Below are 25,521 nucleotides of genomic sequence, written 5' to 3'. Positions count from 1 at the left end.
GCGTGACTACTCTCCCCCCCCCCCCCCCCCGTTCTCCAAATTGATAGCTTCATTATTCACCGACTACACCGATTGTCCTCTCAGCCCATTGCCTCGATCAGCTCTTATCGCCGCCATCTCAGCCCTTAATTCTTGCCTCTGCCTCTACATTTCCTATAGCACCTGCAACTAAATCTCCTCTGCCATCATGGTCTCACTTGGCTTTCTTCTGCCACGATGGGCGCCAAAATGTTTCGGTAATTGGGTCCGAGACTGCTGTTCTTCCTTCCTCCTTACTCTGCCGATACGATTTCCCACTATGTAAAAGTTCCTCTCCATGATACCGATCGGTTGTCACCTGCAAGAAACACTCTGACGCTCAAGTCAGATTAGTTTCAAGGAGATCAAGGTGATAATTATTTAGAAAAAGGTGTCATTACCTGGACTTAAATCTCATATTTATAGACTTGATTCCTAATAATAACTATTAACTGCTAATCAATACCATATCAATGCCATATATTTTATTTTCTATTGCTTGTTATTTGATCATTAAAGCCATATGTTATGTTCCTGATAGCATTAATTAAAGAGACGTAAAAAGTGAGTCTTAGCACATAAAATATTCTTGGATGTTCTTACGTTTATTTGTGCAGCTGAAATTATAAGTTCTAGTGGTCCAAATGGCAATTCAAGGCCCAAAATCAGATTTTATTTGGAAAATAATGTACAGATGGGCCAAACAGGCAACTGTTACCCTTGCACCTCCCAATTTCCCTACATACACCCCTCTTCTCTTAAACAGGCCCAATACTAAGTCAAATAGTAACCCTATTCTAAATACACCTCCTAAATTTCCTTACCCATACCCCTCCTAAGCCAAATCCTCCACTAACATATCAAACAGTCCAGATGATGCCACATCAGTCATCCTTGCACTAATTAGTGGGCCAATCAGGCTTTGCCACATCACCACCCATGACACCTCAGCCCTAACACATGAGCATCATCTTCCACCCACTGAAACCCTAGCCGTCGTTCCGCTTCCACCGCTCCCGCCAATGCCGCAAGTCGCTGCCACGGCCAGAACATCATCTCCTTCCTTTCTCGCCGGCGCATCAACGGACCACCACGGTGCCTCAACCAAGACGCCGCTACATCACCGTGAAACCGCGAGCCGCCTCTCCATCCGCGCCGCCACCATCACCGGAGCACCGTTCGTCTCCTCCGAAGTTGCGATTTCTTCAACCTCTGCCGCGCCGCAACGTCGCGCACCACCATACTTTTGCCGCGCCATCTTCATGTTCTTTCTCGCAAGTTCCAGCTAGCCGCCGCGAATACCAGTCAGGCCGCCACCGTGAAGCTGCCTCCGTCTTCCTCGCACAGCACAACCGTCAACGCACACCGCCATCTTCGTCGCTCTACCAGAATCGCGAGACCGCCATCAAACCTCAAATGCAGAAAAACATCCATAGAAACCCCAAAATCGTGCCTTCCTATTCGCGATTCAAGCTTCTTCTTCCACTACCTGCAAAGTAAACACAGAGAACCATAGGCAGCCATTGACGCAACCGAGCTCCTCCTCCATTCACGAAACACCACCATCGAGAGAACCTCCTCGCATGGCCGTCATCTCCTTCACCAACGCTCGCCTTCAATTTCGAAACCTGCAAGAACCCTAACCAGATCCATCAGCCTCGTGCACACCTAAAGCCGCCGCAGGAACGATCATCTTCATCTTCTCCATTCTCGAAACCCAGTCGCGCGACCATCAAAAGCGATTCCCAGGTCGCGCACTCCAACTTCTCCGTCGCGCACCATGCTCATCACCATCACGCCGCTGCCATCCAAGCTCCGTTCATCTTCAAACCTGCACTCAGAAAAACCAGAAACAGAAGCTTCCACGTTCTCGCGTAGAGAACAATGCGTTCTCTCTTTCGTGGTAGAACAAATCTCCTTTCCCCCCAATCTGCAGAACCCTAATTTTGGGTGGAAAGGTAGTGGACACGTGGAAGCACCTCATTGGCCGCGTCTCCCCTCAGTCAAAGCTAGTCAACAAGTTTCCTCTGGTCAAAGCTGGTCAAACAGGGACCTTTGAGCAATTTTGGAGATTTCTGAAGGGGCTAAAATGTACATAGAGGAAATTTCAGGGTATTTGTGCATTTTTGAAAATTTAGAAAGGCTAAAAGATAAAATTCAGTTGTTGAATTAATTTAATTTGGGAATATCAACAGAAAATATCTTCCAAATAATGTTATAATTATCTAAATCTTTTAGTTATTTGGAAGATATAAGATAAAAGATTCTATCAATTGAATACTCATAGTCCAAGCCCAATCAAGCCCTATATAAAGAGACCCAGGGACTTCACTTAATTCATTCTCTCATACTCCTCTCACTTTTCTTTCATCTTGTATTCAACTCCATTCATGGAGAGCTAAGCATCTAGGGCTATTCTGCTGTAATTCCATGACGGATTCTAAGGTTACGTTCAGTTAATGCAATTGTTTACTTTGATTTTTGATTTAAGTTGTTCTCTCTATGTCTTTCATCTCTCTATCTTGTTAAAAGCAAAGATTTTTGCATCATAATGTGTTTGAATCTACATGCATATTGATTATATGAGTTCTAAGGTTTCTAGGTTTAATTGAGAATTTACTTTGATTTAATTTAGGAACTTTCATATGATTAAATGGTTTTTACTATCAATTGAGAATGTACTTTGGTTGGTAGTAATAATTTTAACTATAATCAATTGAGAATTTACTTTTATTGATTAACTTTTAACTTGGTTAGGAGATTTAAGAATAGACATGATTAAACACAATAAAATTTGATTGAGAATGTACTTTGGTTGAATTTATTGTGAATAATCTAGAAAGGTTTTGCATTTGATTGAGAATTTACTTTGGTTAAATGCATGATCGCCCTCAAATTAATTAAGAATGTACTTTAATTAATTTGAAACTTAAACAATAATCAATTGAACAATTATCCATGAATAATCGATGATGAATCTATCTTGGAAAAGCAGTGGAATTAGCCTATTTCATCGTAACTGTTTTTAAGTTTCTTATTTGTTCTTTAAACCTTCTCCAAACATCATTTTTATTCTTGAACATTGTATTGCATTCATAAGATTCAAATATTAAAAGGCAATTTCGTATTCGTTGGAAGACGACTCAGGGTTACTTTAACCCTATCTACTTACTTGAATACTACTTGGCAATACTGAAGTTGCCTAGAAAAGTAGTATTAATTTGATAGCTTCAACGACAGCGTATCAAATAGTTACCTTATAACTTATAGTTTTTACATATTTAAATAATTATTTACTTTAGTGAGCAAAGATTAAATCTAACATGTCAATGTTATCTATGATATATATTTATTCGTTAAAAAATTATCACGAGATAAAGTTTAATATATTAACTTTTATATCCGTTTGGTTACAATATACCTTATATACTGTTATTAATTAAAATATAAGATTACAAAAGTTTGCATATGAGCAACCAACTACCTCAATAATTCAATGTTCAACTACCTCATTTTTCACGTATCCTTCTTCAATAATTCTATGTTGTTAGTTGCAATACATACATGATGTCCCATGCTTTAGAATTTCCATGATTACTTGACACTTCTTGATGTTGAAGTAATTACTAGTTTAAAATTAGTTGAAGAATGCTACAATTAACAAATTCGCATGAAACAAAATAGTAGGCGGTAAAGGCAAAGTCTGAAATTTATGATTTTAATTAAGTATTAAAAATTAGTATGAAAGATGTAAATTGAAAGAAGTATGATTATTTATATATATATATATATATATATATATATATATATATATATATATATAACCTTATTATTACTAGTAAAAAAAATAATTTGTATAGCGACTTATTATACCAGTTTTAATCCATCAGGTACAAAAAATAACATGATGACAATTTTATAAATAATATGAAATGTTTTTTGTAACTGTTGAACTAAGAACCAGTATAGAAAGTGATGCAGTGACAATTTTGTTATAAATTACAAAAATTTTCTATATTCATTGGAACCAGAACCGACATTGAAAGTAATGTGATGACACTTTTGTAATATTGGAGCAGACTTTCGATATTTTTCTAATTATAACTGGTGTAAAAAACACTACTTTTATTTATTTATAAATTGTGTTTAGGGTTTCTTTTTCTAAGGTGCTTCTCAACCCAACACCCGTAGTGGCTACAGTGACGATGTTTGCATGATGGTTGCTCTTCCTCCATCGTCATCTTCAACCTAACGAAGCTAACATAAGGCATCACTAGTAAAAAATCACTCAGAAGGATGGGGATGCAGATTGGTCATCTAGTTTAGAAGGTGGAAGATTTTGGGGGTAATATGAAAGTTAACCCTAGAGAGGAGTGCAAAGTCGTTGTTACTAGAAGTGGTAGAATTTTAGATGAGAGAAAAATAGAGAGAAAAAAAAAAGAAAGTTTGAGTGAAAAAGAGAAAGATGTAGAGGAAGAGAACGAAACAGAAGAGAGTGAGAGAAAAGAAAAGGAAAGAGAGATAGAAGAAAAGAAAAAAAAGAGAGGAAGAGAATGAGAGAAAGAAGAAAGAATTGTATAAAAAACCCTTTCCTTACCCAAAGAATTATTCTAGGAAGGAGAAGGAAAAAAAGTTTGAGCGTTTCATGGAGATTTTCATGAAATTGGAGATTAACATACGTTGCTCTAAAGCTTTGCAACAAAGGCCTTCATATGCTAAATTTCTGAAGGAACTCCTCACTAAGAAAAGGAAATACACTGAAGAGAAAACCATTGAAGTACAAGGAAACTACAGTGCTATCATACAAAAGCTTTTACCTCCCAAGTTAAAAGATCTAGGAAGCTTCACCATTCCTTGCACTATAGGGAATATCTCTGTTTGAAGGACACTAATTGATTTGGGAGTAAGTATCAATCTCATGCCGCTCTCTATGTTTAAGAAGATTGAAGGCTTGGAACTCAAGCCTACTCGGATGACTCTTCAACTACTAGAGAGATCTCTAAAATATCCTTATGGGGTAGCTGAAGACGTGCTTGTGAAGGTAGACAAGTTTCTATTGCCTATGGACTTTGTTATCATGGAGTTGGAGGAGGATGTGAATGTGCCTCTTATTCTTGGGAGACCTTTTATGAAGACTGCAAGAGTTTTGATTGTTGTGGAAAATGACAAATTGAAGGTGAGAGTGCAAGATGAAGAAGTAAATTTCAATGTTTTTGACACACTTGATAAAATTTTCATGGTGCAAGAGAAGAAGGTATGTGGCATGTCTCCTTTAGAGGAAACGCTAGTTGATACTTGTGAAGAATTGAATGAGAAAGAAGAAGAGTTGATTAATGAGGGCTTGACTGATTTGGAAGAGTTGAAAGAAGTCCCTTTGCATGAGGTGAAAATGGAAGAAATCAACACAAAAGAAAAAGTCAAGGAAAGTAAGTTGGAGCTGAAGATGTTACCACCACACTTGAAGTATGTGTTTTTAGAAGAAGGGGGAAACAAACCAGTTATCACTAGTAATTCTCTCTCCCTAAAAGAAGAATTAAAGTTGGTAGAGGTATTGAAAGCCAACAAAGGAGCTATTGGATGGTCAATCTCATATCTCAAAGACATAAGTCCTACTTATTGCATGCACAAAATATTTATGGAGGATGATTACAAACCAGTTGCCACCCACAAAGAAGCTTAAATCCAATGATGAAGGAGGAGGTGAGAAAAAAAGTGCTAAAGTTACTTGAGACTGGTATTATTTATCCTATTTCTGACAGTGCGTGGGTAAGCCCAGTACAGGTGGTGTCAAAGAAAGGTGGGATATGATAACAGTTGAAAAACTGTTCTTTTTATGCTTAAAAATGATACCAAAAGCAACCTTTAAGACTTGGAAACTAGCTTGACTCATATTTTTTCTTTAGTTTTGTGAATAAGAGAGTTAAAGGTGAATTTAATGGTTTTGTGCAAGATTCCCTTGATTTTGTAACCTAATTAAATGATTTGAAAGAAGAATTGAAGTACCGAATGATTGGAATGCTGAAAAGTCAACCAGAAACCAGAAAAGTCAACCAGTCAACCAGAAAAGTCAACTAGTCAACCAGAATGCTGAAAAGTCAACCAGAATGCAGAAAAAGTGCGACTGGGTGGCGCTGAGCAGTAATTTGGCGTTGAGCGGCGGTTTTTAGGTGCTAAAATCACCGTTGAGGGGCAAAATGGATCATGCGCTAGTACCGCTCGGCGGTAAAATATTATGTGGTATTGATAAATGTTCAAGTTTAGGGTTGTTGGAAAATAGAAAGGGAAAATAAAAAGCATTGAGTTAAAAGTTAAGCATGTGAAAAGAAAAAGAAAAAGGAAAGAAAAGAAAAAGAAAAGAAAAGCTCAATGCAAAAGAAAGTTGGGAATAATCAAGAATGGTTGTGGTGAACCATTATATGGATTGGTGGAAAATTGAGTTACATCTTATTTGCTTGAGGACAAGCAAAGTTCTAAGTTTGGGGTTGTGATAACAGTTGAAAAACTGTTATTTTTATGCTTAAAATTGATACCAAAAACAACCTTAAGACTTGGAAACTAGCTTGAACTCATATTTTTTCTTTAGTTTTGTTAATAAGAGAGTTAAAGGTGAATCTAATGGTTTTGTGCAAGATTCCCTTGATTTTGTAGGCTAATTGAATGATTTGAAAGAAGAATTGAAGTACCAAATGATTGGAATGCTGAAAAGTCAACCAGAAACCAGAAAAGTCAACTAGTCAACCAGAATGTAGAAAAAGTGCGACCGAGTGGCGCTGAGTGGTAATTTGGCGCTAAGCAGCAGTTTTCAGGTGCCGAAATCACCACTGAGGTACAAAATAGCAACTGGGGGGCAAAATGGATCATGCGCTAGTATCGCTCAGCGGTAAAATACCGCTGAGCACCATTCTAAATGGTCTTGGACCGGTTTTCTGTTACTTTCATGGGTTTGGGCCTAATTTTTTGTATTTTTTAGAATAGTATATAAGCTTTAGGACGTCCTAGGGTTTGTATCTTTGGCTGGAGAAGACGCAAAACACACTTTTCACCCCTTGTGGGTAGAATTGGAGATGGTGACGACTCTCCTCTTCTCTTTTTAGGGTTTTTTCTATCACTTCCATTCTTTCATTGTATTTCATCTAGTTTCACCATGAATATGGTGAGCTAAACTCTTCTTGTTGTTGGGCAATCAATTTAATCTATTGAAGCTCTCATATATGGAATTTTGTGTTTAAACATCATATTTATGATACATGCTTTCTTTCATCATTAGTTAGGGTTTTTCCTCTTTGCACAAAGCATGCATTGTTTAACTCATTCGATGTCATGATTATTGGTTTTGTCGATATGGACACATACGGGGAAATCTAGATCCAGGGAAATTCTCCCAATAGCATATTGCCTAGACATAGGGATATGAGGGTTGGTTGCCTTTAAGCATTTGTGCTTCAGAATTAATTATTACGGATGCTAGGAATTGTATGAACTCGTAATTAAGGATAGGCTTTCTTGCAAGGTGATTTAGAGAGTGGCATTAAAATTGATGAAAAGAATGATGAATTCCTAAAATATATGAGAGTGGATAAGATGAAATTGATTACCCCAACAACATACTCATCCATCTAATTCGTTCAGTGTTTGTGTTCCTCTTTTCCATTGATCAAACTCATGCATACATGTTTACTTATTGTCTTTTGCATTTGAAACCTCAAGAATTTGTTCACAAGTCTTAAATAACCAAGAAATCATATAACTAACTAGGCCGTGAGTCTTTTGGGAGAACGATACTTGGTCTTACCGAGTTTATTACTTGATACGATTCGGTCACACTTGCCGAGGGTTAAACAAGTTTTTGGCGCCGTTTTTCGGTGTTCATAAATTTGTCATCAGGATGACAGTTATTTAGAGTGAGAAAAATGAGCTCATACCTACAAGGACTATTACTGGATAGACGATGTGTATTGACTATAGAAAGTTGAACAATGCTACAAGGAAGGATCACTTTCTCCTTCCTTTAATGGATAAGATCTTGGAGAGGTTAAGAGGTGATAAACAAATTTTCAATCCTCGAAAACGGAGTCAAAAACTTGTTAAGACCTCGGCAAGTGTATCAAATCGTATCAAGTAATAATAAATGGTAAGACCATGTATCGTTTCCCAAGAGACTCACGACACTAAACAATTATGTGATTACTCAACTAATTAAGACTCTAAAGAATAAATTTTGGGATTTTTGGATGCAATTGCAATAAAATAAACATGAATGCAATTTGATCAATTGAGGCTACACACAAGAATGAATGGATGAAGTTGATGCTATTGTTGTAGGATTTAGATTTCACCTAATTTACTCTCATGCATATATGAATTCATCTTCTTCATTAATGTTAATGTCACTTTCTAATTTACCTTAAACCCGATGTCTCGGTGAAGAAAGCATACTCCTAATTACTAGTTCACAATGTCTTGTCTCCCTAGCAATTAATCATGCATTACATTCACACAGGAGCTTAAAGGCAACCGATCCTCCTATTCCTATGTCTAGGTAATATTGCTTCCAGGAGAATTTCCCCAGTTCTAGATTTCCCCGCATATCGACAAAATCAATGATCATGCAATTGAATGAGTTAAACAAAGCATGCATAGAGTGTAAAGGAAAAACCCTAACAATTATTGAAGTAAAACATATATAATCAAGAATCAATTCAATACATGAGAGTTTAAGAGGTTAAATCTTTCCCAACAACAAATAAGGTTTAGTTCTCCATCGTCATGGAAGACCTAGATGAACAATGGAATGAAAGAATGCAAGAGATAGAAAAACCTAGAAAGAGAAGAGGACATCTCCAAATCTACTTCAACTTCTTTCATCTAATTCATCTCAATTTCTGCAAAAACAATGAAAACCAAGCATAAAACATATCCAACGGTTTAAGCTATTCTATTTGTGTGATTCTTAATTAATTTTGGCTTTATTTTATTTTAATTTATTTTATTTTATTTATTTGATTTTATTTTCTTCTATTTTATTTAATTTTGTATCTTTTATTTTTATTTTTATTTTTGTGCTAACAATATTTTTTAGGGTTTTGTGTCTAGTGCTTGCAGGATGCAATTCAGACAAGAAGTTAACTATATGGACACTCAATTCCACCAAGGTAATTTCAACCACTGGTGGGAACCTCACTCAAGCATGGATCAAAGTCACTTTGGGCATGTTGTCGGACAATTTTATAGAGAACCACAATAACAATGGCAACAACAACTCTCTATATCCGAAAGATGGACTAAGATAGATGACACATTTCAACAGTTAATGCAGATGTCTGATTCTCATCACAAAAGCACTCAAGCTCCCAAACAATTTGATAGGCTGCCACAACAACAATGGCAGCAACAACCCTCTATATTAGAAAGAGGGGCGACGTTGGATGACACGCTTCAATAGTTCATACAGATGTCTGAATCTCATCGTAATAACACTCAAGCAACATGCAGAAGGATGGAGGTGCATTCTAGGTTCATAATTCAGAAGTTGGATGATTTTGGGGGCAATATGGAAGTTAGCCCTAAAGAGGAGTGCAACGTCGTTATCACTGAGAGTGGCAAGTTTTTAGATGAGAAAAATAGAGATAAAAGAAGAAAGTTTGAGTGAAAAAGAGAAAGATATAAAGAAAGAAAAAGAAGAGAGTGAGAGAAAAGAAAAGGAGAGGAAAGAAGAGGAAGAAGATGAGAGAAAAATAGAGAGAAAAGAAAAAGAAAGTTTGAGTGAAAAAGAGAAAGATATAGAGAAAGAAGAAGAAGAGAGTGAGAGAAAAGAAAAGGAAGAAGATAGGGAAGAAAAGAAAAAAAGAGAGGAAGAGGATAAGGAAAAAAAGAAAGAATTATATGGAAAACCTCTTCCTTACCCAAAGAATTATTCTAAGGAAGAGAAGGAAAGACAGTTTGAGCAATCCTTGGAAATCTTAGAGGAATTGGAGATAAAAATTCATGTGACTAAGACATTGCAATAGGTACCCGATTATGTTAACTTCCTGAAGAAATTCAACAAAAAGAGAAAAATTCCAGAGGAAGAAACAATTGAGGTACAAAGCAATTGTAGTTTGATCTTGCAGAAGGCATTTCCTCCAAAAGCTATAGATCCGGGAAATTTCAATATCCCCTGCACTATTGGGAGTCATGAAAGAGGGAAAGCTTTAATTTATTTAGGATCCAGTATCAACTTGATGCCCTTATCTATACTTCAAAAGATTGGTGGTCTTGAAGTCAAGCGTACAAAGAGGAAGCTGCTGAACATAAGTTGGTATGGAGATAGAAAGGAGAACACCAAGATTAAAGTTGGAATTGGGTGATCCAGATTGAGCTTAATGGTGTCAAGCTAGTGACGTTAAAGAAGCGCTTGCTGGGAGGCAACCCAGTCTCTAAAAGTTTTTTTATCTTTTATTTTGTTTTTTTTTATTTTCTTTTTTCTTTTTAATTTAGTTGTGTGGTTTGGATTTGATTTTGTTTTTGTGTGTTTGAACTTTTTTTAGGTTATATGCTGCTTCTCATTGTAGTAATGACAACATCTACTGATGGATGCTTCTACAACATCTACTGACGGATGCTGCTATGGAAAAGGACGATGATTAGACATCTACTGATGGATGTTAGGTGATTAGGCATCAATTGATGGATGCCGATAAAGATGAGAAAGATTGGTGTCTACTAAGGAATACCAATGAAGATAAGAAATATTAGCATCTATGGATGGATGCTATGTGATTAGATATCTACTGATGGATGTTACTGACAACATTTACTGTGGATGCTATGATGATGAAGACTGGGTCAAACTAGTGTCGTTAAAGAAGCGCTTACTGGGAGGTAACCCAGCTTTCTAAACCTTTCTTTTTAATTTTTTGTTTTGTTATTTGTTTTCGTTTTAATTTTATGTTTTGTTATTTGTTTTCTTTTTAATCAATTGTTTTTTTATTATACTTTGCTTGAATGGACTACACTACTTTGATTCAACTATGATGTGTTTTGTGATGAGTATTGCTTTGTGATATTCTAGTATATTGATTGATGTTGAGATGATGCATGATGTGAAACAAATGCTTCAGATAAAATTTTATTGGGATACTAAGTAGGATGTTTTTCTGAATTCTGGGACTTGAGACTTTACCTGTGTGAGCTTTGAGCTTTAGAGTTGTTATGAATAATTGCAATACTTTGGAAGCATGAATGATTTTGCCCAAATTTTTTGTGATTGAACTACTTGCTTGCAGGTTTTATATGATCAAGGTCATCTTTTGTTAACCCTTATTTTTTTAGCCTACTCATGAATTTTTCCAAACAAAAAGAGAATAGTTTGTTGCATCCTTTGAACCTTTAGCCTTAAGCATGTTTTGAAAACCCTATTTTAAATTCTTTACCTTGAGTTGAGTTGAAAATATTTGTGAGGTATTGATAAAGTTTCAAGTTTGGGGTTGCTAGAAAAATAAGCAGTGAGCACAAAGAAAAAGAAAAAGAGAAATCAAAAGAAAAGAAAAATGAAAAGAAAAGAAAGAAAAGCTCACTACAAAGGAAAAAGGTTGGGAAAGATCATCTTGAAAAGAGAACCTGTGTGTAATTGTTAATTTCATAAAAATCTCTCTTAACTCAAGGATTTTGCATTCCTGAAAAACCATGTTTCTTCTTAGCCTAGGCAAGTTACAAGCCAAGAAAAGCCCTTGTGATGAAAACCTACTTGTGAGTATGTTTGATTTTGGTTAAATGAAAGGCAAAAATAATTTGTGTGACATTGTGATAGCAGAGTGATTGAGAGATCTCACTATACACCTGTGAGTTGAGTGATACACTTTTGAGTGCTTGAGTGATACACTTTTGAGTGCTTGAGTGAAACACTTTCTTTGGTGAGGAGTAGTTCTCTGAATTTCTAATTGCATCTCTGCTTGGTTGATTGATCATTCTTAAGGATAGCATCTGTTGAAAACATATGAGCATCACATTGATTTTGATTGAATTAAGGCATTTGCACATCTTGATTGAGATCTTGATGCTCAATTGATAAAAGTGATTCCTTATCTAAAAGAAAAAGTTTTTGAAAAATGTTGAGTCATTGTAGTGATTATTCTGAACAGCTGAGTTACATTTTGTTTTGCTTGAAGACAAGCAAAGTTCTAAGTTTGGGTTTGTGTTAACAGTTGAAAATACCGTTATTTGTGATGTAATTTTGATATTAAATACACCCTTTTTCACATAGACACTTGCTTGGACTCATGCTTTTTCATTCAATTGTGTGAATAAGAGAGTTGAGGTTGAATTTGATGATTTTATGACTAATTACCCTTGTTTTTATAGGTAATGAGAGAATGCGGAAAGTAGAGATGAAATGCTACGGAGTTAGAGCTCAGAAATGACTGGAAAAGCACCTAAAGGAGGAACCGCACGAAGCTTGGGCGCCTTGTCCGAGGCTTGAGCCTCGAAAAATTGACGTCCACCACCTGGGGGCCCTCCTAGGCCGTCCGGGCGGTGGCCCCTAAAGCCTGGGCGACCAATTGAAGGATCATGCCCTACATGAGTACCGTCTACCGCCCAGATGCCCTAAATGGGGCGCCCGAGCGTCGTGCGTCACAGATCCGACCTAGTTTTTGCTCTGTTTCGACTCTTTTGGACCTAGGCGTGTTTCTACTCTTTTCGAACTTTATTTAAAGGACCCAGGCGCTCTAGGTTTTGTATCTCTGATTGGAGCAATACAACAACACACTCTTCTACGTTTAGGGTTTCACTATCTCATGCTTTTCCATTATTCATATAGTTTCTCCATGTCTGTGGGGAACAAAACTCTATTTGTTGTTGGGGAATGATGTAACCTTCTGAACTCTAATGTATTTGAGTTCATTCTTAATTTATATGCTTTTTCATTAATTATTAGGGAATTCATCTGTTTCAATGCTTGCTCTATTTAACTTATTTAGTTGCATGATTTATGAATTGCTTGAGTGTGTTAACACTCGGCAAGTGTACCGAATCGTATCAAGTAATACTAAAATGGTATGACCAAGTATCATTTCCCAAAGGACTCACAACCTAAACACTTATGTGATTTGTTGATTAAATTGGACTTGTAAACGAAATCTTGTAGGTTTAGATGCAAAGACTGAAAAATAAATATGACTCCAAGTGTTGATCAATTGGATTGAAAGAAGCAAAAGTGATAAATGTAAAATATGAAATGATGATGTTGTTGGGGTTTCTGATTCATCCTATCCACTCACATGTATTCATGAATTCATCTTTCTTCATTAATGTTAATGCCACTTTCTACTTTACCTTAAACCTGATGTCTCGGTGAAGAAAGCCTACTCCTAATCACGCATTGTTTAACTCATTCGATGTCATGATTATTGATTTTGTCGATATGGGAACGTATGGGGAAATCTAGATCCGAGGAAATTCTCCTAATAGCATATCGCCTGAACATAGGAATGTGAGGGTTGGTTGCCTTTAAGCTTCTGTGCTTCAGAATTAATTATTAGGGATGTGATAACAGTTGAAAAACTGTTATTTTCATGCTTAAAATTGATACTAAAAGCAACCTTTAACACTTAGAAACTAGCTTGAAAGCATACTTTTGGTTATATTTTTAGAAATAAGAGAGTTGGACAGGTTTATGCTTGATTTCAGTGTTTTATGCAGGTTTTAAGGTGAATTTGGTGAAAGAAGTGAAGAAGGATAGAGATGGAATCAGAAAAGACATCAAAAAGTGCAAAAGGAGAAGCCGCAAGTACCGCTGAGCGGCACTCAGAAACCCACGTTGGCTCCGCTGAGGGGTGAAAAGGCCGCTGAGGGGAGAAAAACAACTCATGCACTTACTGCTGAGCGGCACTATTTTGGGATTGGGCCTAATTTTCTGTAATTTTAGAATAGTATATAAGCTTTAGGACGTCCTAGGGTTTGTATCTTTGGCTGAGACGAAGCAAACACTTACTTTTCCACCCCTTGAAGGAAGATCTTGGATGCTCAGGCTACGTCCTCCTCTTTCTAGGGTTCTATCTTTCATTCTTTCATTATTGTTCATCTAGTTTCACCATGAATATGGTGAACTAAACCTTGTATTGTTGTTGGGGAATCACTATTGGAAAATTGGGATTTACAGACGACATTTTACCGAAGGCCTTGAGGCCGTCGGTATAGAGGTAATTACCGAAGGCTTATAAGCCTTCGGTAAGGACCTCATTAACTTAAGTCAGAAATTAGGTTCGTCGTGCCCCAAAATCATTTTCATCAGCCTCGTCGTTTTGTGCGTATCCTCCCTCTCTTCACACGGTTGCCTCCGTTGGTTCACGGTCTGTCACTTTATCGGTGAGTAACCGGCGGTGGTTGGTCACGGCGGTCAGTGGTGTGTCCATCGGTGTTGGTTCACGGTGCGTGGTGGTTTTCGGGAGTCTGGGGCTAGGGTTCGTCCTAGGTTAGTTCTTTCGTTGAGGGGTGGTGGTGGAGGTTGAGGGACTTTGTCGGAGGTAAGTTCCACAGAACTTCATTGACACTGTCATGTTCATTTTGGTAAAGCTTAGATAGTGTTGCTGCCTTCATCTACTTTTCATTAACTTCTTAGTATACGGTTGAAGGAACTTGGTTGAGGGCTGCGTTGGAGTGGCCGTTGTAGGGCGTTGCTGTCAAGGCTATCTCGGTTGAGGTAAGTTGTTCGTTTAAAAATTGGTTATCAGTTAGAATGTTGTTAAATCTGTATGACTTTGTTGTGGCATAGTGTATGTGCTTGTTTGATTGAGAAAGATTGATTTGTAATTGGAATGAGGGGCAAGGTATTGGCATGCCAGTTATAAAGTTTAAATAACCTTTAATCGTAGTATAGGAAAATCAAAGAAAATGAGGAATACAATTAAACATTATTCCTAAGTTTCAATTAATGTAAAAGTTAAACTGTGAGTGACAGAACTTTCCTCAAAAGTTCAATAAAAGAAGGATTAATTCAGTGAAATGGTTGTAACGATGAAATGAGAAAATGAGAAACTTACATTGGGTGCAAACCTTCAATGACTAAGATTGTGGGAGGTTTGATGAGGTCAGGGGGGGTCCAAGAGACCAGTGACATGATTGTAGATTGGTTTTTGAACAGCAATTCCATCTTTGATTGCTTTAACTTGGTCATACATGAGATCAAAATTGTTGGCTCTAGGGTCAAGGACAGTGACTCCCTTGTCCTTTCTGCCAGTTCTATCCAAATAGTGGTAATCATCCAAGCATATGACTGTAGTGGTGTGACTGATGATAGTGTTGGAATCAGGGTTGCCACCCTTTGGTGGTTCTGATGCTCCTCCAAACACACTGGTAAGCCTCCTCATGAAGGTAGTTTTTCCACAACCTAAGTCATCAGCCAGACCAATCAGCACTGTGTGTTGGTCACTTGCTGCAGATTTTATCACATAGCTTCTGCCACTGTTGATACCCCTGTTGTTGTTCCTCCCTTGTGCTGTAGAATAGTACCCGCTTTTGGTGAAAAATCAGTTGTGTTTTTGATGGGGTTGAGATGGAGCAATTTATGCTGAGAGATTGTGTTGAGTACAGAGTGAAAGCTGGCATTTTCTGTTTTTCCCCCTCTAGAGAATTTTCATACAAGAGATGTTGGAGTGGCCTCTGTTGGAGGGTTATTAAGGGAGTTACATTCGAAGAAGTTATAAGTACTAAAAGATATAGCCTCCTATTTACTAAAAGAAGTTATAAGTAGTAAAAGTAAGTACTAAAAGATACAATTATTATTATGCACAGTATTCTTCAAAATTAATTCTTAATATATGTGAGTTTTACAAAAGAAAAATTACTTATATTTGATTTTGATTATAAAAATGTTGTTTTTATTGAAAGTGTTGTTTTTTTCAGTCAGTTTGGTACCCATATATTTTAATATATTACTTTAACTAGCTTATGAAATAAATTGTTTTAGGTTTTTTTTTTAATTAAACAACATTAGAAAAATATAATAATTATTTTATGTTTTTTTTTTTGTAAAAGAAACTCAAATAAACTCGTTCAATATCTTTTTTCCACTCAGAGATGGGAAACCCTCATATTTCTTCATCATGCCTCATATTTATATATAATGACATAGACAATAATCTGAATGATGGCATAGTGTAACATATAAACTGGCCGTCACGCAGGGAAAGAGTTCACACATTGGTTAACTGATGCTGAATTCAATTCTACTCATGTCCATGTCTTAATCAATTGCACTGAAGTGAAACCATACCTTGAGTATTTCATCATCCATCTCTTATCTTTCCAACGACACAATTGTTATACACTAACGAATTTCGTTTGTACTAGCTCATTTCTTGTCGTCGAGCAAGTCACAGAAGGAAATAGTTCTGCTAGAATACACTCTGAGTTTCCCCATTGGTTTAGAAATCAGGTCTGTATTTTTTCGTACGTTTAGAAATCGGTTAATTTGACTCTTGCTGTCATAATTTCACCAAGATGTATTTGTAGGTTTTTAATCAGGCATTAACTCCCACAGTTCAAGAATTAAGACATCTCTCGAATTGGCCAATGAGATGTGTCAAAGAATGGCACACTTACTTCACCAATGGTTACAAATTCCATACACAAGAATGGTCTAAAGGAAAGAAAACATCAAATTGTAGTGTGTATGTGAAGGGCCTAACAGAGGGTTGTTATGATGATTTCTACGGCATCATTCATAAAATATATGAGCTGGAGTACAACAGCACTACTTCTCCAAACAGAGTAGTACTTTTTTATTGTGAATGGTTTGATCCTTCTAGAGCTGGTACTAGAGTTGATCCACGCTTTAATATTGTCGAACTCAACCAGAGATTAAGATATCAACCGTTTGATCCTTTCATTCTACCAACTAATGTCCGATAGGTTTATTATGTGCCATATCCACCATTCCGCAATATTGACAAACGTGGTTGGGTTGTAGCAATACAAACCAAGCCTAGAGGTCGCATTGACTCAAATGAGGTTGAGGAAGATGTTGCCTACCAACTTGACCAAATGTCACAACCACAAGAAATTATTGAAGTTGAACGTATAACCGCATTGGTCGACCCTGATGGTGATGGCGATGAATTACAAGGTGATGAAGAACAAGAGGAAGAAGATGAAGACGAAGAACAAGAAGGACAAGAAGAAAATGAAGATGATGATGAAGAAGAAGATGAAGATGATGATCATGATGTCGATGAAGAAGAAGAAGATGAAGAAGATGAAGATGACGACGATTGAATGTTGGACATCTATTGTAGCAAATTGAACTATCATTTGAATACAGTTATCTAAAATACTTTTTTAAAAGTTGTATGCAATTATTTAGACATTGACTTTAAAATACATTGATCCTTCCTTATTCATTTCTTTTTTCTCCCTTTATTTGTAACCATTCCAATGCAGTAATGACAGGACAAGGTTCAGAACGTCCTGATAAAGGAAAGGGGGTAGCAAGGCCTAAAAAGAGGCAACGCCAGGCACCAAAGTATGTACTTAGGGTGCCTGATACACTACCTAGCATTGCTGCCCCCGGTACATCATCTATGGCGCCTCCTCCTACCCCTACAGTACAGCCTTCTCCTACCCCTATAGTACAGCCTTCTCCTACCCCTTCAGTACAGCCTTCTCCTACTCCTGCAGCACACCCTTCTACTACCCCTACAGTAGACCCTCTTCCTCCTCCTGTGATTATAAACCCCACTCCTTCCCCTGTGGTTATTACCCCCACTCCTCTCCCTGTCCCTACTTCGATACCTTCCTCATCTACTGTACCGCCTTCTCAGACTGTCACACCATCTGCTGAGCCAGATTCAAGTGGTGATGGAGATGGTCTTGACCCGCCCCTCCATGATCGACCATGGATTGAGCCGTATGGTAAAGGGTAAGATATTAATCTCTTCACATAATTTGATGTTTATACCTTACTGTAATTGAAATGACTTCTATTATGCAGGTTTATTCCATCTAGGGTTGCTTCCCAGGCCATCACACGTTCAATTAAGCAACAATTTTTAAGTCCATGGCCTACTTGGGGAGCAATACCTGACGACGACAAAAAGCCATTCTGGGAGCGTTTTCAGGTGAACAATCCACTAAACTAATTGTCCCTCTTATTTTAGTATGTTCTGTAATCAATGTTTGTTCTCTTTAATGTTACAGATGAAGGTGCAGTGGAAACCTGAACATGAAAGTCAAATACACAGAAATTTCCACATGAAAGCATCTCATCGGCTCTCAGAGATGTTTAGGGATGCCCGCAATGCAGGACAGCGCCCTTACTGGCTGGGTGAACAAATTTGGAACTCTTTACTGGCTCATTGGAATACAGTAGAGTTTCGCAATAAGTGTGCCAAAGCCCAGAGGAACAAAGCATCTGAAAAGGGTGGCACCCTGCATACTGATGGGTCGATAACCATTCATGAGCATGCCATTCGTATGGTAAAATTTCATTCCCTAACTTTTGCTTTCATGGCTCCACTTATGTATTTTTTATTTCGTATGTATAGTTATAATTGTCAATTTTGTTACAAGCACAAGCTCTGGGACGAGCGGTCCATGTTGATGAGGTCTTTGCACAGACTCATGTTCGGAAAGGTACTAATCAATTCGTTGATGAAAGATCTCGGAAGACTCATGTAAGCAAATAACACTATTACTATTACTAATTTTTCATTTATGTTATGTCATTCCCTAACATTGCTTTTAATGTTTCAACAGGAAGAATTTTCTACGAGACTTTCACACGTTAGATCTGAACATGAGTCAGCTCCTACACCGGATGATGCGAGTAATGCAGAAGATGACATCCGTAGGACGTAGTGCTGGGTCGACATCGTCGGTGGCAAGAAAAAGGGTCGCTTGTACGGTGCAGGACAACTTGCTGCAAACTACACAACATCGAGAGGAGGTACTCTGAAGCACCAACCTTCTTCTTCCACCACTGCTCCTGAGGAGGTTGTTGTCCGCCTCACGCAAGCATTGGAGCAACGTGACCAGGAGCTCACTGATCTCAGAGCAGAGTTTACAAACTTTAAGGCCCTGGTCATGAGAGTGTTGCCTGAGACCTCACAGAACGTACAGCATATCCCTTCGGCACAGTCAGGACCCTCCTCGTCATCACCCATTGCCCCTCAGCAGCCCACATCAGTCCAGCAACCCTCATCAGTCCAACCCTCATCAGTCCAACCCACACCAGTCCAGTCATCAATACAAGAGCAGGATGATGAAGATCATTCTGATGAAGACTATGTACATTATTAGTTTGATTTTGTTTTTACTTCTTATAGAAACTGTTGGATATTACAAACATTTGGATATTACAAACATTTGGAATTTAGATCATTTCGATGTTATAAAACTAGATAACTTTGGATGTTAGGACATCAATATGGTTTTATGTTTTAACTATAAATTACATGTTATATAGATTAATGCATGTTCTATTTCTTAATGGATGTTCTATGGATATTGATTAGTGATTGCATCTTTGAGATGCACATTATGTAGATCTGTATATACTTGAAAATTGTTATCCAGGTCTGTTTGTGCTTGAAAATCTGTATATATCTTTGAGATGCACATTATGTAGATCATTATGCAGGTCTGATTGCGTGGTTGGTTTCATAAAAAACAGAGTAATCTGTAATTTTTTCGTGCCACTTACCGAAGGCCACTGCCCCTCGGTAAAAACCAATCTCATGACATTACCGAAGGCCTTTGGCCCTCGGTAATTACCGAAGGGCAGAAACCGTCGGTAATTGTTAGCGACAAGGGATTTACCGACGGCTTTTGGTTGTTTCCGAGGGATTTTGGGTTTCGGTAATGTCCTTTTTTTTTTAGTGAATCAATGTAGTCTTGTGAAACTCTCATATATGGAATTTGTGTTTTAACGTCTTATATTAAGATATATGCTTTCTTTCATCTTTAGTTAGGGTTTTTCCTCTTTGCTTATTGCTTGCTTTGCTTAACTCATTCATTGCCATGATTATTGATTTTGTCGATACGGGAACGTACGGGGAAATCTAGATCCGGGGAATTTCTCCCAATAACATATTGGTTGCCTTTAAGCTCCTGGACTTTAGAACTAATTACTAGGAATGCTAGGAATTGTATGAATTCGTAATTAAGGATAGGCCTTCTGATAACAGTTGAAAAACTGTTATTTTCATGCTTGAAATTGATACTAAAAGCAACCTTTAACACTTAGAAACTAGCTTGAAATCATGCTTTTATTCATATTTTCATAAATAAGAGAGCTGGACAGGTTTATGCTTGATTTTAGTGTTTTTGTGCAGGTTTTAAGGTGAATTTGGTGAAAGAAGTGAAGAAGGAGAGAAATGAAATCAGAAAAGACATCAAAAAGTGCAAAAGGAGAAGCCGCAACTACCGCTCAGCGGCAGTTTACCGCTGAGCGGCACTCAGAAGCTCACGGGGGATCCGCTGAGGGGCAAAATGGCCGCTGAAGGGAAGAAACCAACTCACGCACTTACCGCTGAGCAGTACTTTACCGCTGAGCGGCACACTTATGGGCTTGGGCCTAAATTTTTTGTAATTTTAGAATAGTATATAAGCTTTAGGACGTCCTAGGGTTTGTATCTTTGGCAGAAACGAAGCAAACACTCTCTCTTCCACCCCTTTGAAGGAGGATCTTGGATGCTCAGGCTACCTCTTCACCTTTCTAGGGTTTTATCTTTCATTCTTTCATTATTATTCATCTAGTTTCACCATGAATATGGTGAACTAAACCTTGTATAGTTGTTGGGGATCAATCAATGTAGTCTTGTGAAACTCTCATATATGGAATTTGTTTTTACATCTTATATTTAAGACCTATGCTTTCTTTCATCATTAGTTAGGGTTTTTCCTCTTTGCTCAATGCTTGCTTTGTTTAACTCATTAAATGCATGATTATTGATTGTGTCGATATGAGAACGTACGGGGAAGTCTAGATCCGGGGAATTTCTCACAATAGTATATTGGTTGCCGTTAAGCTCCTGCACTAAAAGAACTAATTATTAGGAATGCTAGGAATCGTATGAACTCGTAATTAGGGATAAGCCTTCTTGCAAGGTAATTTAGAGAGTGGCATTAACAATGATGAAAAGAATGTTGAATTCCTAAAGTATATGAGAATGGATAAGATGAAATTGATAACCCCAACAACATACTCATCCATATATTCCATTGAAGTGTTTGTATTTTGTTTTAGCCATTGATCACATTCATGCATACATGTTTATTTTCTGTTTTGCATATTAAACTTCACTTATTTCGTTCTTAAGTCTTAAATAATCAACAAATCACATAACTAAACTAGGCCGTGAGTCCTTTGGGAGAACGATACTTGGTCTTACCGAGTTTATTACTTGATACGATTCTGTCACACTTGCCGATTGTTCAACAAGTTTGTGGCGCCGTTTTTCGGTGTTCATAAATTTTTCATCACCTTCTTGCAAGGTGATTTAGATAGTGGCATTAGCATTGATGAAAATAATGATGAATTCCTAAAAATATATGAGAGTGGATAAGATGAAATTGATAACCCCAATAACATAGTCATCCATCTAATTCGTTCAAGTGTTTATGTTCATCTTTTCCATTGATCAAAACTCATGCATACATATTTACTTAATGTCTTTTGCATTTGAAACCTCAAGAATTTATTCACAAGTCTTAAATAATCAAGAAATTATATAACTAACTAGGCCGTGAGTCCTTTGGGAGAACGATACTTGGTCTTACCGAGTTTATTACTTGATACGATTCGGTCATACTTGTCGAGGGTTAAACAAGTTTGTGGCGCCATTTTTTGGTGTTCATAAATTTGTCAACAAGCTTCGAAGGAGCTCGCGACACGCACATTCGTCATCTCCTTGGACGCTTGTCCATTAGTTGGCACCAGAGCTTCGGTTTCGTCCACGCTTCACGCGTCAAAGGTAAGTATCTCTATTTCGATTCTTGTTTGAGTTTGATTCGTGTCTCTGTCTTTGTTCTAGTTTTGTGTTTTGATTTTGATTCTGAGTGGCGTTTCTATTTTTGTGTTTATTTTTTTGTTCAGTTTTCAGTGTTGTTCATTGTTTTTCCTTCACTCTCTTTCTTTGATTCAATCTCTTCATATCCGTTTAGGTTTCAATATTGTGTTAAGTCTAATCTGTGCTTTGAGTCTTATATCATTTTATTCGGTGAATCCAATTTGTTTGAGTCTTTTATTTTCTCAATCTTATTCTGTCATGTTCTAGTCTTGTGGTTTGTTTTAATTGTCATTTGAATTCTAGCTTAACCAGTTATTGCTTATGTTTTGTGATTCATTTGAGTTGCCTGCACTGAGTAAGTTCTCTGCTCACCATATATAAGCTATGACATTGGATTAATGAGCTTGGTGGCAGATTTCGGTGGTAGAGATAATGAATCTCATGTTTTTTGAATCTGTTAATGTTTGTTGATAGCTTTGCATTGGTTCACAACACTAATTTAGTGCATAATTTGTTTATGGTTATTTATGCACTTTACTGAGAATTTGGCATTGAGATGCATTTGATTGATTGAGCCAGTACCATGTGCATACTTTATAAGCAATGAATTGCTTTGGCAAAGCTTGGTTGCACTGAGAAAACTCTAGTAGAGTCTCATTTGTAGTTGGTCGAACTGCATATTTCCTTGCTTTAGTCTTTTGCTTTGTTTTTGTTCATTTCAGTAGTAGATCATTGCTGGAATTCGGTGTATTCAATTCTAGAGTCATTTGTGTCTTGCATTTGGTGTTGTTTAAAATTCTGTAGTTTTTTTTAAGTTGAATCATTTGTTTCTATCATGACTTATATCTTGTGAAGTTGAATTGAAATAGAAATCAAATTATATGTTGTGAATTGTAGCAAAAGAAAGTGAAAGTATAGTCACATAAAGAGTCAAGTGGCAAGTGCAATTCACAACATAGTTTCACTCTTAATGTTTCTCTCCTTTTTCTAGTTTATCATATAAATGGATTGGAGTGAACATTTTAGAGCAATTGGCAATGCATTATTCTATTTCAGTTGCAAATCTGTTTGGTCATGTATGATTCAACTTGCTGTGATTTTCTTGTGTTTTTAATGTGTTTCTAGTTCTATTCCTTAGGCTCTATTTGTTGTGCATACCTTTATTAACTAACCTTGTTTCTTGTTTGTCAATTGTTGGTTGTCTTGGTTTTGTCTTTCACGTGTGAACTCTGATCTGTTGTTCTTTAATTGAGCTTTTGTTTGCTTTTGTAATTTGGTCTAGAGTTGATCTTGAGTCAGTTGCTCTTCTGTGTTGTCATTCCATTGCTTGTGGCTGTCCTGTTCTGTTCTGGTTTCTGATTTTGACCTTAGCCTAGCCATTCTTGATTGAGAAGCTTTTACACTTTGGTTTCTGGAATTTGAAAGAAGGTTTGTGTGCTTGGTAGCATCTTAGGTGGTGGTGGTCTGAAAGATTCTCCAGCTTTCAACTGCCAAGGGAGAATCTCCCTTCCAAACCTTTCCATTTTGAGTGCTTTAAATTTCAAAAGAGAAGCCTAAGTGTTGTGAGTTTTGTGAGGCTGACTTAGCCCAATTCCTTGGCATATTTGTATGAGAGAATCAATTTTTACATAATTGTGTTTTAAATGTTTACTTCTGCATTTAAATAGCTGCAACAGGTTGGAAGTTGGGTCTTGAATCTGATGAAGATTGAGTACATTGGCCTATGAGTGCATATCAGAATTTCAATGTGATGATTTGAGAGCTTAAAGAGTTGAGATTTATTTGTGCAGATTTCCATTCTATTTAAATTCATTGTTTAATCTTAGCTGAATTTTCTGCATTACATCATATCACTTTTTTGTCCATTGGCTTGATCAGGTTTTGATTAATTTGGAATGATTGTTTAATCAGTTTGGTTTCAGCCTTGAACTACACCCATTTGCATCTGGTTTAATATCCATGTTTATGTGTATTTTGCTGGAATTGGTGTAATTTCAGTGTGCAGATTTGAACTCAATCAGTGCAGGGAGAAAGTGTAGGATAGGTGTGTTGTTGTGTGCAGAGTTGATAAATATTTGGAGTCAAGAATTTTAAGTAGCAGCAGAATCTCAGTAGTGTTTAGAGCAAGCTAGACCAACCATTTAATTAGGGGAGTTGCTTAAGTTTGTTACCTCTGGATTGCTTAACTGTTTCTGTCTTAGTTGGAAATTCATAGCATTGATGGTTGCTCTGCTGAATTGAGTGTGAATATTTGATTGCAGTTTGTCATTTGAGAGCAAAAGAAATTTATATAGCTGCATCAAGTGCACGAGACTAGGAGAAAAGGGAAGAATCTTTTATATTGTGTAAATTTAATCCTCTTGATGTTTATGTGGAAACGGTGCACTAATCAAAATTGTGATTTGTGATTGTAGGATGGGACTGGCAAGGAGATTCAAGACAATTGATTCCAGAAGCAACAAAGTTGAGCAACAAAGCCGAATGAAGTGGACCAAGACCATAGCAGCCTAGCATAGTTGTTTTCTTTGTATTTGATTTGTTCAAATTGTTTGTAATAGGCTTGTGTTAGCCTACTGTTAGCTTTAGCTTGTTTTGTAAAAAGGCCTTTTATAAAGTCCAAGTGCTTTGGAAGAGTCCTTGGTGCTCTTTCAAACTCTTGGCAACTTTACTTGCTTTAATTTTAGCATAGCTAGACAGGTGAGTGTGTCTTGATTAGCCAAAGCTACAAGCCTCACCATAGGAGTAGACTTTAAATATTGATTTGATTTGTGTTTCACGTAGGGGTTATTAGAGTCCGCTGGTCTCTTAATTGTTTTGATTGTTTGAATTTTTTGATATGTTCATGTTTTAGGGATGGATAGGCTAAAAGAGATTAAACTCTAAGCCTTACCACATTAGAGTCCGTAATTAGGAGTCTAGTCTTTGAATGTGTTTGTTTTTCTTTGAGTCGTGTCCTTTGATTTTAAAGGTGATTTTAGTTTAAGGGGTAATTAGTTAGTAGCCTAAGACATTTCTGGCAAGGCAAGACTTGGTACTTAATGATGAGTCAATATTTTCTCGATTTCACTTAGTTTATTGTGCTAGAATTAATCAGGAAATTATGCTTAAATGTCCGATATTTTTCCGTGTTTACTAATTGTGCGTAATTTGACCGGAAATTCTTATTTTAATTAATTTGAATGATCTGAGGCTAATTATTTGATTTATTAATTATAGGAAAATTTTGGAAATACAATTTGGGACATTTGGAAGGTTGTCACTAAATTCAAGACTCTTCATAAAAGAAGTGTGCACAAGAAAGAGGACACTATGGTGATTTTAGTCTTTGGCCCACAATGGAAAAGGTGCTTCAATTGGAAGATCCACGCTGCTACGTCCAGCAAGCACCTCATGAGCTGAATTTAATTGAATTGGTGCAGCAGCCCACATTGAAGCACACGAGCCACACCTTATCCAACAAAGATGGGTGTGCACGTTGGAAGAAAACCAATAGAGGTGCTGCCACGTCTTTGAATGGAAA

At 37.1% G+C, this 25,521-nt stretch overlaps 1 pseudogene; it reads right to left on the bottom strand.

The window, feature by feature from the left end:
• Positions 1-14,939: 14,939 nt before the first annotated feature.
• On the bottom strand, positions 14,940-15,600 carry LOC148198362 (phosphoribulokinase, chloroplastic pseudogene; annotated as a pseudogene).
• Between the last annotated feature and the right edge of the window lie 9,921 nt (positions 15,601-25,521).

This window comes from Vigna umbellata, chromosome 5, assembly GCF_029865625.1.
Source record: "Vigna umbellata cultivar VRB3 chromosome 5, Vumbellata_1.0, whole genome shotgun sequence".
Classification (NCBI taxonomy): domain Eukaryota; kingdom Viridiplantae; phylum Streptophyta; class Magnoliopsida; order Fabales; family Fabaceae; genus Vigna; species Vigna umbellata.
Note: the sequence above shows the minus strand (reverse complement) of the source record. Positions and strands in the feature narration are given on the sequence as shown.